Below are 12,506 nucleotides of genomic sequence, written 5' to 3'. Positions count from 1 at the left end.
GCCATCCCTTCATATCTGAATGAGAGTGTGTTTCTGACATCGGAAACCTCCTGAAAGGCAATTCCAGCCCAGGAGGAGACAAATTCCACCTAGACATAAGCAATCACATGCATCACTGTGGATAATCCTGTGTGACCAATTTGGTGAGAATATGAACAAATGGGATGGTTGGATGTTGCGGAGGGGGATTTCTGTACCTATGCCTGTTTGGCGGAGGTGAGAAATTAATTTGAGGCGATATAAATTTTATATAGAAATTTAATTTATTAAATTTAATATTTATAAACTCTCGCCACCCCCAACCTCTGTGTGTTAAAATTTAGTCTGGTGCAAAGTTATGAAAACAATTTAGGACAGAATATATACAGGGATTTGGTTATTTAACTACCAAACCTCAAACAATAAACAGAGAGCGGGGTTTCCTCTTGGGCTTAATGCCACTTGGGATTTTATGCTCTTTGCCCAGCAGGGTGGGCTGGAACTCTTTGTGCTCTATGGCAGAGGTAACTTATATTACAGAGGTATTAAAACCTTTCTCACAAGTGTTATTATTAATTATTAATCACCCTCCGGGGCTGTGTCACAGCTTATGCCTCCTGTCCAGACTTCAGGGTCTCTCTGTGGACTCTCTGAGGCTGGAATCTTCCCAGCTTGAGGGGAGATGATAAATCTTCCCAGTCTCTGGGGTAAATAGGGTTTTTCTAACCTTTGTTCTCCTGGTGAGGGACGATCTCTGCCTTGATACTGCTGTCTTCTTCTGGATACTACGTCCAGGGATTATCAGCTGCCAGGATTTCAGGAACAGGAGAAGAATATCCATGCAGTCTCTGGCATGGTTCCTTCATGGGTTCAGGCTGTGTGTGTGTGTGCAGACAATCCAGAGCCTGCATCCTGGTTCTCTCAGTGGCAATGGATTTACCAGGCAATAAGCAGCAGCGAGCATTCAAAGTGTGCTCAGTTGCTGGGAATCTGAGCTCCATAGATAAAGCAAGACAGTTTGCAGATGATCACAGATGGCTTAGGAGGCTATAGGCTCCTTTTATATAAATGTGCAGGCTTAAATGAGCTCTGCATCTAAGGTACATAGACAGGTTAGCTGCGAATAAATCAAAGTATGAGGTCTGTGCCTCTGAGCATCAGAGCTATGCAATGGCATCTGAGCGTGTGAGTATGAGTGACTTAGCACTTCAGGTGAAGGTCAGAGCTGTGTCTGATCCTTGCAGCTGGGTCAGAGAGCTGAGCATGTGGTTCACCTGTGCATCCCTCTTTATGGACTGTGGGCCGAGATTAATGGGCCCTTTGGCTACTAGAGTGACCAATCAGGTTGGCAATAAGCCAAACCTTACCATAATAGGCAGAAGGCTCTTGCCTGGACTCTCCCAAATATGGGGATAACATGGATTTGTCCCAGGGAGACATGAGCTGGGTGCGTGTGGCTTACATAACTTGTTTACAACCAGGGGTCCTGGCAGAAAGACATGTCCAGGCATACATAGGCATAAATAAGCCTGCTTTCAGGCCTACAGGCCCTCCATGACATCTACCTACTTCATTTCTTTCAAAGAGAGTCAGGGAACTGCAGAGTGGCAGAAACAGAGGCAACAATGCCAGAAGAGTAGCTGTCACTTCTTCAGCTCCCCAGAGCAACTGCAAATTTTCTCACCCTAACAACATCAGTCATTGTGCACACTCCACGTGCCATGTTCAGCATTAGGAGTGCCCTGCCTCCAGCCAGGAGGAGGAAAGGGATAGTGGAGAAAACTGAATCTATTGGAATGTATTCATTAGGTGGCCTGGCAGTTCAAAAGTTTGGAAATACAGGGCTTTAGTTGACACAGGTGCTCAGTGTACTTTGTTGCCATCAAATTGCAAAGGGACAGACTCTGTAACTATTTCTAGAATCACTGATGGATCTCAAGAGTTAACTAAGTTACAGGATGAAATCAGTTTAACTGGTAAAGAATGGAAGAAGCTTACTATTGTAACTGGTCCCGATACATCTTGCATTCTGGGAATTGACTTTTTGAGACAAGGTTGTTTCAAAGATCCTAAGGGTCACAAATGGGCTTTTGGAATAGCATCTGTAGAAACTGAGGAGGGTAAATTAAAACTGTCTATTCGACCTGAACTTTCAGATGAACCTGCATTTGTGGGACATCATGACATAGAAACTGCCAGCTGCTACCCAAACTGTGCACCACAGGCGGTACAGAACTAACAGTGACTCTTTGTTGCCCATTCATCAGTTGATTTGTCAACTGGAGAGTCAGACTTTGTGTCAACTTGAGAAATTTTAGCAGCATGATCTGCCTGCTGGTTGTGTTGGTCTTCCTCAGTAGCTCTGCTCTTAGGCTTGTGTGCGTCTATGTGCCACATCTTCACTTCAATTCTCAGCTGTCGTGCATCAATGCCCTGTCATAGATCAGCACACCAAATAGGATTTCCTTTCCTCTGCCAACCATTCTTTTTCCAGTCTTTTAGTCAACCCCATAGAGCATTGGCTACCATCCACGAGTCGGTGTAGAGGTAAAGGATAGGCCAATTTTCACGTTTAGCCACATCAAGAGCAAGTTGGACAGCTTTTACTTCAGTGAATTGACTGGATTCTCCTTCTCCATCTCTCGCTTTGGTAACTCTCCTGGTAGGAGAATAAATGTAATGAGGAGCGACTGAGAGAGCTGGGGCTGGTTGATGTGAAAAAGAGGAGGCTGAGGGGAGACCTTGTGGCTGTCTACAGCTACCTGATAGGAGGATGTGGAGAGGTTGGTGCTGGTCTCTTCTTACAGGTAAGTAGTGATGGAACAAAAGGGAATGTCCTCAAGCTGAGACTGGGTAGGTTTAGACCTAGAATGGGCTGCACAGGGAAGTGGTGGAATCACCAACCCTGGTTGTGTTTAAAGGTCATTTGCATGTGGTGCTTGGGGATATGGTTTAGTGTGCACCTTGTAGGGTAGGGTTCTCAGTTGGACTTGGTGATTCTGGAGGTCTTTTCCAACCTGAGTGTTTCTGTGATTCCTCTCCTGACTTCCTTGCTTACACCTTTAACAGTTGAAGCTTTACGACAAGGTTTAAGGAGTGTGCAACTTCCTTTATGTTAAATAAAAAAATCCATTTCCAGGAGCTAGATTTTTCTAAATGAAAGAATTTTTTTTTGTATATCAAAGTTTTGGGAGGTAAAGTCATATATAATAGATTGTGTAGTGTTTTTTACTGTTGCTCCACAAAGCACTTTCTAATAGAAATAATAGCATTCTGGAGGCTGCAAATTGACTGCTCTGAGTATTGATTTGGTAGTGACCCCTGAGATCTTTGAATCCAACACCCCTGCCAGAGCAGAACCACAGAATCTAGTGCAAATCCCACAGGAACACATCCAGACAGGTCTGGAAAGGCTTCAGAAGAGACTCCACAATCTCTCTGGGGAGCCTATGCCAGTTCTCTGGGACTCTAAAGAAGTTCTTCCTCATGTTGAGGTGGAACCTTGTCATGGAGGGGTATTCTGCCACCTATGCCGATTTTGGTGGAGAGGAGAAATTAATTGTTGGAAGATAATATTCTATAAAAATATATATTTATTAAATTCAATATTCTGAACTCTTGCCACCCCCAACCACTGTATTTAATATTAAAAAGATTCTACATGGTCATGGAAACATTCTAGGATTGATACCACACTATAACTTATTAATAACTTATTAATAACTAGAAAACATTCAAACTATAAACAGAGAGAGGATTTTTCCCTGTGGCTTAATGCCACTTGGGGTCTATATACTACTGGCCCTCCAGAACGGGCTGAAAACTCTTTCTGCTCTATGGCAGAGGCAATAGATATTACAGAGGCATTTAAGCATTCACTTACAATTTTTATTAATCAATAATCACCCTCTGGGGCTACATCACAGCCTATTACTAGTGTCCAAACTTCAGGGGGGCTTCGCCCATGGACTCTGAGGCTGGAATCCTCCCGGCTTCTGGGGAAATGACCTTGTGCTGCTGGCTTCTTCTGGATGCTCTGTCCAGGGATTCTTAGGCAGGATCTCAGGAGTAGAGGCAGGATGTCATGCTGTCTTAGCATGATGTAACACTGGCTAGCAGGCTGATCACATGCAGACAATTGGAGTCTTTTCCTGGTTAATCAGCGGCAGTGGCACACTTACCAGGCAATGATAAGGCAGTGGGGATGCAAGGTGTGCACAGTTGGCTGGGAAACTGTAGGAGATTCTGTCTCCGTAATAACAGCGCTGGTGAGTCTAATCCTAATAATGAGCCTGTGAGCATAAGCAATGCAGGGGAGTCTGAACACATTGTTAACCTGTGCACCCCTATTTATTGAATGTGGGCTGAGATTAATGGCCCCTTGGCCACTAGAATGACCAATCAGGTTGGCAGTCAGTCAAACCTTACCATAATAGGCAAAAGCCACAGGCCTGCATTGTCCAAATATGGTGGTCACATGGGCCTAACACTAGGCAGGCTTGAGCTGGGCATGTGGGGCTTACATAACATGTTTACAAACAGGGGTCTTGGGCAGACCAGACTTCATGGCATCAGGTCTGTTGTGCCCCTTTTATCCATTTAATGTGTTTACCTATGGTTTGGGCAGAAAGACAAGTCCAGGCAGGGCAAGGCGTAAATAAGCCTATTTTCAGGCCTACAGGCCCTCCATAACAAACCTCCTCTGCTGTATTTTCCATCCCTTGCCCCTTGTCCTACACCAGTGCACAAGTGAACAGAGGCTGCTCCCGTCCCTTTCTTCCTTCTTCTCAGCCTTTCCTCATCAGGCAGTGCTCCAGTCCCTTAATTGTCCTTGTGGCCCTCCATTGGACTCTCTCCAGAAGATCTCTGTCCCTCTTGAACTGGGAAGCCTGGAAGTGGATGCAACATTCCAGATGGGACTTCAGATGTGTAATGCATGGTGGATGTCGACCAAATCTGAAGTCAGGCACATGTACTGCACTATATTGGGTGTTCAGGACTTAAAATGCACACATTTTGAATATGTAAAGTATGAACAGACTTTACCAAAGCTGTCAGACATGCTGCAGGTATGAATTGACTACAGAACATTTGTAATAGATCAAGCAGATGTGAGATTTAATGTCTGCATGTTGCACAGTGTCATTGTTTGTCATTGTTTGGGTTACTAACAGCATGCAGGAATATACGTGCTGCACTGGATGTTATTAGAAAGCCAAATTTGCATGTGGAACTGGCTCGGAAGAGGATAGTTGGAATAATAAGAAGCATTAGCATTATTGTCAGTTACTGTGTGATTATAATAAAATGATGCTAAAGCTGATTCTAATGAATTCTGAAGACTGTTGGCATATCCTCCAATATTGATTGTACTTGTATGGTGATGTAAAAGAATGGGTAAAAGAATCATGAAGTGTCTCCTGAGCTCAATTAATAAGCAATCAGACATATCAGAAATGAAGAATAGATATTCACAGGTAGAAAAATATACAGATTTCTTCCCTAATTTCTCTGAAGAGGTGAAAGGAAGAAACATAAACATAGCCAGAGCACAGACAATTTATAACATAAAACCAAGCAAATAACACAACAAAAAACCCCAAAGGAATAAACAGAAGCTACAAAATCAACACTGAACAAACAAACAATCTAAATAATGGAAAACCTTTAAAAGGGAAAGAATTTGGGAAAACTGGCAGAACAAAGCATGCCTGGAAGTCTCCCAACTGATCTTGGTAACATCTGTGGTTTAAACTGGAGAAACAGAATTGCTTGTTTGTTTGTTAATTAGGAAGGCTGCTGTGCTGCTGTGAGAGTGCTGAAATATGAATAATAAACCTGTCATGAGAATCGCCAGTTATTTCTCCTAGATAAATATCCCTGTTCAAAGGTGCAATTCCAGAGGAATGATTTGATCATCATAGTACCATTGCATTGAATACTTCTTGGTAACAGCTGGGAAGTAGCAGAATATCTTGGTAACAACACTTATTTTCTTTGTAATAGAATCATACAACGGTCTGAGTTGGAAGGGATCCCCAAAGGTCTTCCAGTCCAACCTCCTCTGCAGTCAGCGGAGGCATTTTCAACTAGATCAGGTCACCCAGAGCCCTCTTGAGCCTCACCTTGAATATATCCAGGGTTGGGCCTCAACCACCTCCCTGGGCAACCTGTTCCAGTGCTCAATCGCACTCAGTGTAAAGATCTTGTTCCTAACATCCAATCTTCTCTAGTTTGAAGCCATTGTCCTTTGTCCTATCTCTGCAGACCCTTGTAAACAGTCTCTCTCCATCTTTCTTGAAGCTCCCTTCAGGTACTGGATGGTTATTAGATCTCCCTACGAACCTTTTCTACTCCAGGCTGAATATCTCCATCTTCCTCAGTCTGTCCTCATAGCAGAGATGCTCCAACCCCCTGATCATTTTCATGGCATTCTCTGGACCTGCTCCACCAGGTCTGTGTCCTTCCTGTGTTGAGGACTCCAGACCTGAATGTGGTACTCCAGGTGAGGTCTCATTAGAGCAGAGTGGCAGAATCCCCTCTCTCCATCTCTGGCTGTGCTGCTTTTGATACAGCCCAGGCTGCCATTGGCCTTCTCTGCTGCCTGGTCATGTACAACTTCTTGTCCAATCATTGAATCATAGAGTCTACCAGGTTGGAAGAGACCTCCAAGATCATCCAGTCCAACCTATCACTCAGCCCTGGCCAATCAACTAGACCATGGCACTAAGTGTCTCAGCCAGTCTTTGCTCGAACACCTCCAGGGACAGCAACTCCACCACCTCCCTGGGCAGCCCATTCCAAAGCCAATCACTCTCTCTGGGAAGAATTTTATCCTAACATCCAGCTGAGACCTCCTCTGGCACAACTTGAGACTGTGTCCCCTTGTTCTGTTGCTGCTTGCATGGGAGAAGAGATCAACCCCCACCTGGCTACAACCTCCCTTATTATTAGGCTTAGACTCACCAGCGCTGTTATTACGGAGACAGCAATGAGGTCACGCCTGAGCTTCCTCTTCCAGCCCCTCACCAGCTTTATTACCCTTCTCTGAACATGTTCCAGTATCTCAACATCTCTTGAATTGAGGGGCCCAGAACTGGACACAGTACTCAAGGTGTGGCCTGACCAGTGCTGAGTACAGAGGAAGAATAACCTCCCTTGTCCTATTGGCCACACTGTTCCTGATGCAGGCCAGGATGCCATTGGCTCTCTTAGCCACCTGGGCACAATGCTGGCTCATGTTCAGCTACCATCTACCGGTACCCCCAGGTCCCTTTCTTCCTAGCTGCTCTCCAGCCACTCTATCCCCAGCCTGTAGCACTGCTTGGGGTTGTTGTGGCTGAAGTGTAGAACCCTGCCCTTGGCCTTGTTAAATCTCATCCCATTGGCTTCTGCCCACCCATCCAGTCTGTGAAGGTCCCTCTGCAGGGCTCTCCTACCCTTCAACAGATTGACACCTGCTCCTAGCTTGGTGTCATCCACAAACTTACTGATGCTGGATTCAAGTCCTTTTCCACAAGGCTGCTTGGCTGCTTTCTATCACCTTCTCCCCAAGCCTGCATTGATAGTGAGGATTGTTCTGCTGGTCATTAACTCTTCCTGGGCACTTTATTTCAAACAAATTCTGAATAGAAACATCAGTATTTCTAAAGAGATAGGGTTAAAAATCCTTTTGCCTAAGAGCCTGGACACAATTCTCTTTAACCTACGAAAAAAATGAGGGTTCATGGTAGAACAGGGAAGCCATCAAACTCTTTACTGAGAAGCTAGAAATATCTGCTCCATTTGTTTGTTTGCTTGAGGATGAATTTCCATCCATCCCATCAGCCCACACTCACAGAAAATAATTATTTCCTCAGCAATCCTTACATTTCAAGATAAAGAATGATCACATTTACCTTCAACAAACTAAAAACTACAGTCTGGAGAACAGGGTGTAAAGAAAGCATTTCTCTCTGTTTCATCAAACCATTATTATCTGTGCTCCAATTAATGCCAGCTGTTAGTCTCTCTGAATCTCTGACATTTAAATTTGACCACACAGAAGTTTGCAATATTTGCAGACAATGGCAACAGTTGGTGTACTTCACATTTGTTTTGATGCATCAAATGAGTGATCCTCACTTCTGGGTAGCCCTCAATGTGTGAAGAGCTTTCTGGAGAAGTGCAGATGAAATGGAGCTTAACTGTATAAATAGAGGAAAGGGAAGGTGTGGAAAAGGTGTGGAAAAGGGATGAAGAGCTGGGCTTGCTGCTCCTGTTGCTCTTAGGAGACTGGGTGTAGGAATGCTGCTGGTGGGGGATGCCTGCTCTCACACAATGATGCTTGCCACTGCTATGGAGAGTGCTTCACCCCTCCTTCAGCACTGTGCTGCTGACAGCAGGATTAAGAGGTCTTTCGTTAGACCAGGTGTCTGATTTCTTATCAGTAAGGATCATCTGATATATTTCATAGAAATTGACAGAGCCTGAAGATGTAGTAAAAAAGTGCTGGTGATTTATTTCTCTGCTGATTTTCAGCTTCAGTGGCATGCACAGCTAGCATGCAAAAATAGACCACCTTGGAAACAACTCTTCTGTGATTATATCCAGGACTTTCCTCTTTACATACTTAGAGTAAATGTAACTATATTCATAGCATTGTATATTATGCCTGTAGAAATGCATTTGCAGTGTGTCAATGTGTTACAAAAAACTAATGGGAAATACTGCTGGGTAATAAAACCCACAAAAAATTGAAAGGCAACAAGACTAGCAAAAGTTGTCCCAAAGAGACATTTCAATCTGTACATTCCATGTTTGAAATTCAAACTGCAGTTACAACAATGTGCTTTAAAATTTGCTAATAGTGATTTAGATTCGTTCCAGTAATAATTTTTTTTATAATGAGTTGGGACTGTAATGAGGTACTGCTGGTGATGCAAATATCATTGACAGATATGGTTAGCTTAGTTAATCCTTGACTGCTTACAGTGCCACAGATTACATCATGTTGGAATGAACCCTCAAAGGTCACCTTGTCCAACAACCCTGCAGCCAGCAGGGACACCTCCAACTAGATCAGGCTGCCCAGGGCCACATCAAGTTTTATCTTGAATGTTTCCAGGGATGAAGCCTCAACCATATCCCTGGAAAGCCTGACCCAGTGCTTTATCACTTTCTTTGTGAAGAACTTCTTCCTTGTGTCTAACCTAAATCTGCCCTGCTCAGTTTCAAACCATTGCCCTTCATTCCATTGCTGCAAGCCCTTCTAAACAGCCCTTCCCCAGCCTTCCTGTAGGTCCCCTTCAGATACTGAAATGTAAGTTATCCTTGGAGCCTTCTCTTCTCCAGGCTGAACAGACTCAATTTGTTCAACCTATTGTCATGGAGGGCCTGTAGGCCCGAAAAGAGGCTTGCTTATGCCTTGCCTTGCCTGGACATGTTTTTCTGCCAGGACCTCTGGTTGTAAACAGGTTGTGTAAGCCCCCACACCCAGCTCACGTCTCCATGCGGTAAACCCATGTGATCCCCATGTTTGGGGAAAGTCCAGGCAAGAGCCTTCTGCCTATTATGGTAAGGTTTGGCTTACTGCCAACCTGATTGGCCATTCTAGTAGCCAAAGGGCCCACATTCAATAAATGGGGGTGCACAGGCAAACAACATGCACAGCTCAGCTCAGACTCACCTGCATGGCTCAGACATGTGCTCTGACCCTTACTTGCAGCGCTCAGCTGCTCAGACCCTCAGGCATAGATTCTGCATTGCCTTTATCTATAGAGCTCAGACTCCCAGCAGCTTTGCCTGGTAAGCACTGTTGCCACTGAGATAACCAGGAAACAGATTCCGGATTGTCTGCACATACACCGTGAACAACCGTGCCAGAGACAGCACAATATTCTCCTGAAATCCTGCCAGCTGAGAAGTCCTGGACACAACATCCAGAAGAAGCCAGCAGCACCAAAGGCAGAGATTAGGCGATCAGGTTAGAGAAAACCTATTTCCCCAGAAGCCAGGAAGATTTATCCTTTCCCCTCAAGCCAGAAAGATTCCAGCCTCCAAGTCCACGGGTAGCGATCCCCTGAAGTCTGACATTAGACATAGGCTGTGACCCAGCCCTTGAGGGTGATAAATAATTAATAAGAATTGTGAGTAAAAGCTTTAATACCTTTGTAATATAAGTTGTCTCTGCCGTAGAGCAGAGAGTTCCAGCCAGCTCTGCTGGGCAAATAGCATAAAGATCCCAAACAGCATTAAGCCATGGGGAAAACTCCTCTCTCTGTTTATAGTTTGAATGTTCACTAGTTAATTAACAAATTCCCTGTACATATTTTATCCTAAATTGTTTTCATAACCGTGTACCAAACTTTAATATTAATATATAGTGGTTGAGGGTGGCGAGAGTTCAGAATATTGAATTGAATAAATATATATATTTAATATAAAATTTATATCGCCCCAATTAATTTCTCTCCTCCAGCAAATAGGTGTAGGTAGCAGAATACCCCCTCTTCACAGGAGAGGTGCTCCAGCCCTCTGATTACCTTTGTGGCCCTCCTTTGGATCGGTTCCAGCAAGCCTGTGTGTCTCTTGTGTTGGCAGCCTCATAGCTGTACACAGTACTTCAGGTAAGGTCTCAGCAGAGCAGAGTGGCAGAATCCCATCTCTCCATCTGCTTTCCATGCTTCTTTTGATGCAGCTCAGGAAGTGATTTGCCTTCTGGACAGCAATTGCCTATTGCTGTCTCCTGTCCAGCTTCTCATCTCCCAGGTACTTTTCTGCAGGGCTACTCTCAATTTCATTTTCCTCCAGTCTGTATTGATATCCAGAGTTGCCCTGGCCTGGGTGCAGGACCTTGCACTTTTCGTTATTGGACGTGATGAAACCTTCCAACTCCTTCAGCCTACCCAAGTCCCTCACTGAACTATTTGGTAGGGATGGAAGACTAGTTTTAAGGATGATGGATCTGCTGTCTTTAGGAGTATAAAACTCTTAGGCCAGGCAAGGGGGGAGCATGGGCATAGTATCTCTAAGCTCATCATCACTGTAGGTATATTGCCATGCTGTGGTATGCATGTCAACCGTTGTGCATCAGACTGACTTAACAGCTGCGTGTCACACCTAAAGAGAGACCTTAGTGAGATTTAAATCTCAGATTTTCAAGCAGGGATGTGGCTGGTGCTGGAGGGTGTTCAACAAGTAGGCTTATTCTGAGAGGTGCATAAATATTTTTACATAAAAACTTCTTTTGGAAGCTGGAATATTTTAATAGTGAATATCTTCATCCTCCTTCCAGAAATTCCCTGGCCTTCTTACTTGAAAGAAAATTAGCAAAATCACTGCAATTTTAAATATAACCTTCAAAATACAGATGTGCCTGGATCGGTGTCAGAGATGCTATATTTGCTTAATGAAAATTTGTTTAAAAGTTGACATACATATGCATGACTATGTCCTATTGAGAGCTATAATACAAAACCCAGGAAGTCAGACTGTCACAACTGCAGTTATTATTCTGAGGACCTCTACAGAAAAGTGGAGATAATGTAGCATATCAGTAATTTGCATTAGGCATTTTGATTTCTATTTATTAATAAGTGCAGCTTGTATGTGTAGAGTTTTCACACTAATTAAATTATAATGTTGAAGTAAATTAGAAGCTAATAGGGCCTTCTGCTGAGAGCAAGTGGAACATGTCATGTATGTTTAAAATATTGCTAGCCTTCCAGAGACAATTATATATAAGTAATGTAGGCATTCTTTATTGTGTTTTAAGGAATAAAAATACCTGACCTTGAAAAACATTATATAACTTTGGGGAGAGGGAAAAAAGGACAAAACTACATGTAGGAAATTATTGCAACACCATAGAAGAATTAATGATATGTTCTGCTCCAACATAATCTTAGTTAAATATTCCTCATGCTTCTGAAAATCTCTCATTCTGTTACTATTATTCTATCATATCCTATACTCTTGCACTGCTTTTGTTTGATTCAGTGCTTTTCTTGGGCCACAAGTCAACAGCAATTGTTTTAAACAATGGTAGGTGGATTCAGCATATTGGTATTCTTGGAGGTATTTATGCTTACAAAAACTGGCTGGAGCTTTGGAGAGCTTCACAATACTCGCTGGAGCAGGACCAGAGAAGGGCCATAAAAGTGATAAGAGGGCTGGAGCACATCTCCTGTGAAGAGAAACTGAGAGGATTTGGCTGTTCAGCCTGGAGAAGAGAAGGCTCCAAGTAGACCGTACAGCTACTTTATTCAATATCTGTATGGGATCTAAAAGAAGGCTGAGGAAGGCCAGTTTAGAAGGGCATGTAGTGATAGGGTGAGGCGATGGTTTGGAATTGGAGCAGGGCACATTTAGGCTGGATATAAGGAGGAAGTTCTTTACAATTGAGAGTGATAAAATAGAGGAACAGGCTGCCCAGGGCTGTGGTTCAGATTCCATTCTTGGAGACATTCAGGATGAGACTTGATGTGGCCCTGGGCAACCTGCCCTAATTGGAGGGGTCCCTGCTGACTGCAGGGTGGTTAGACAAG

The sequence above is a fragment of the Pogoniulus pusillus genome, chromosome 2 (assembly GCF_015220805.1).
Source record: "Pogoniulus pusillus isolate bPogPus1 chromosome 2, bPogPus1.pri, whole genome shotgun sequence".
NCBI classification, from domain to species: domain Eukaryota; kingdom Metazoa; phylum Chordata; class Aves; order Piciformes; family Lybiidae; genus Pogoniulus; species Pogoniulus pusillus.
Note: the sequence above shows the minus strand (reverse complement) of the source record.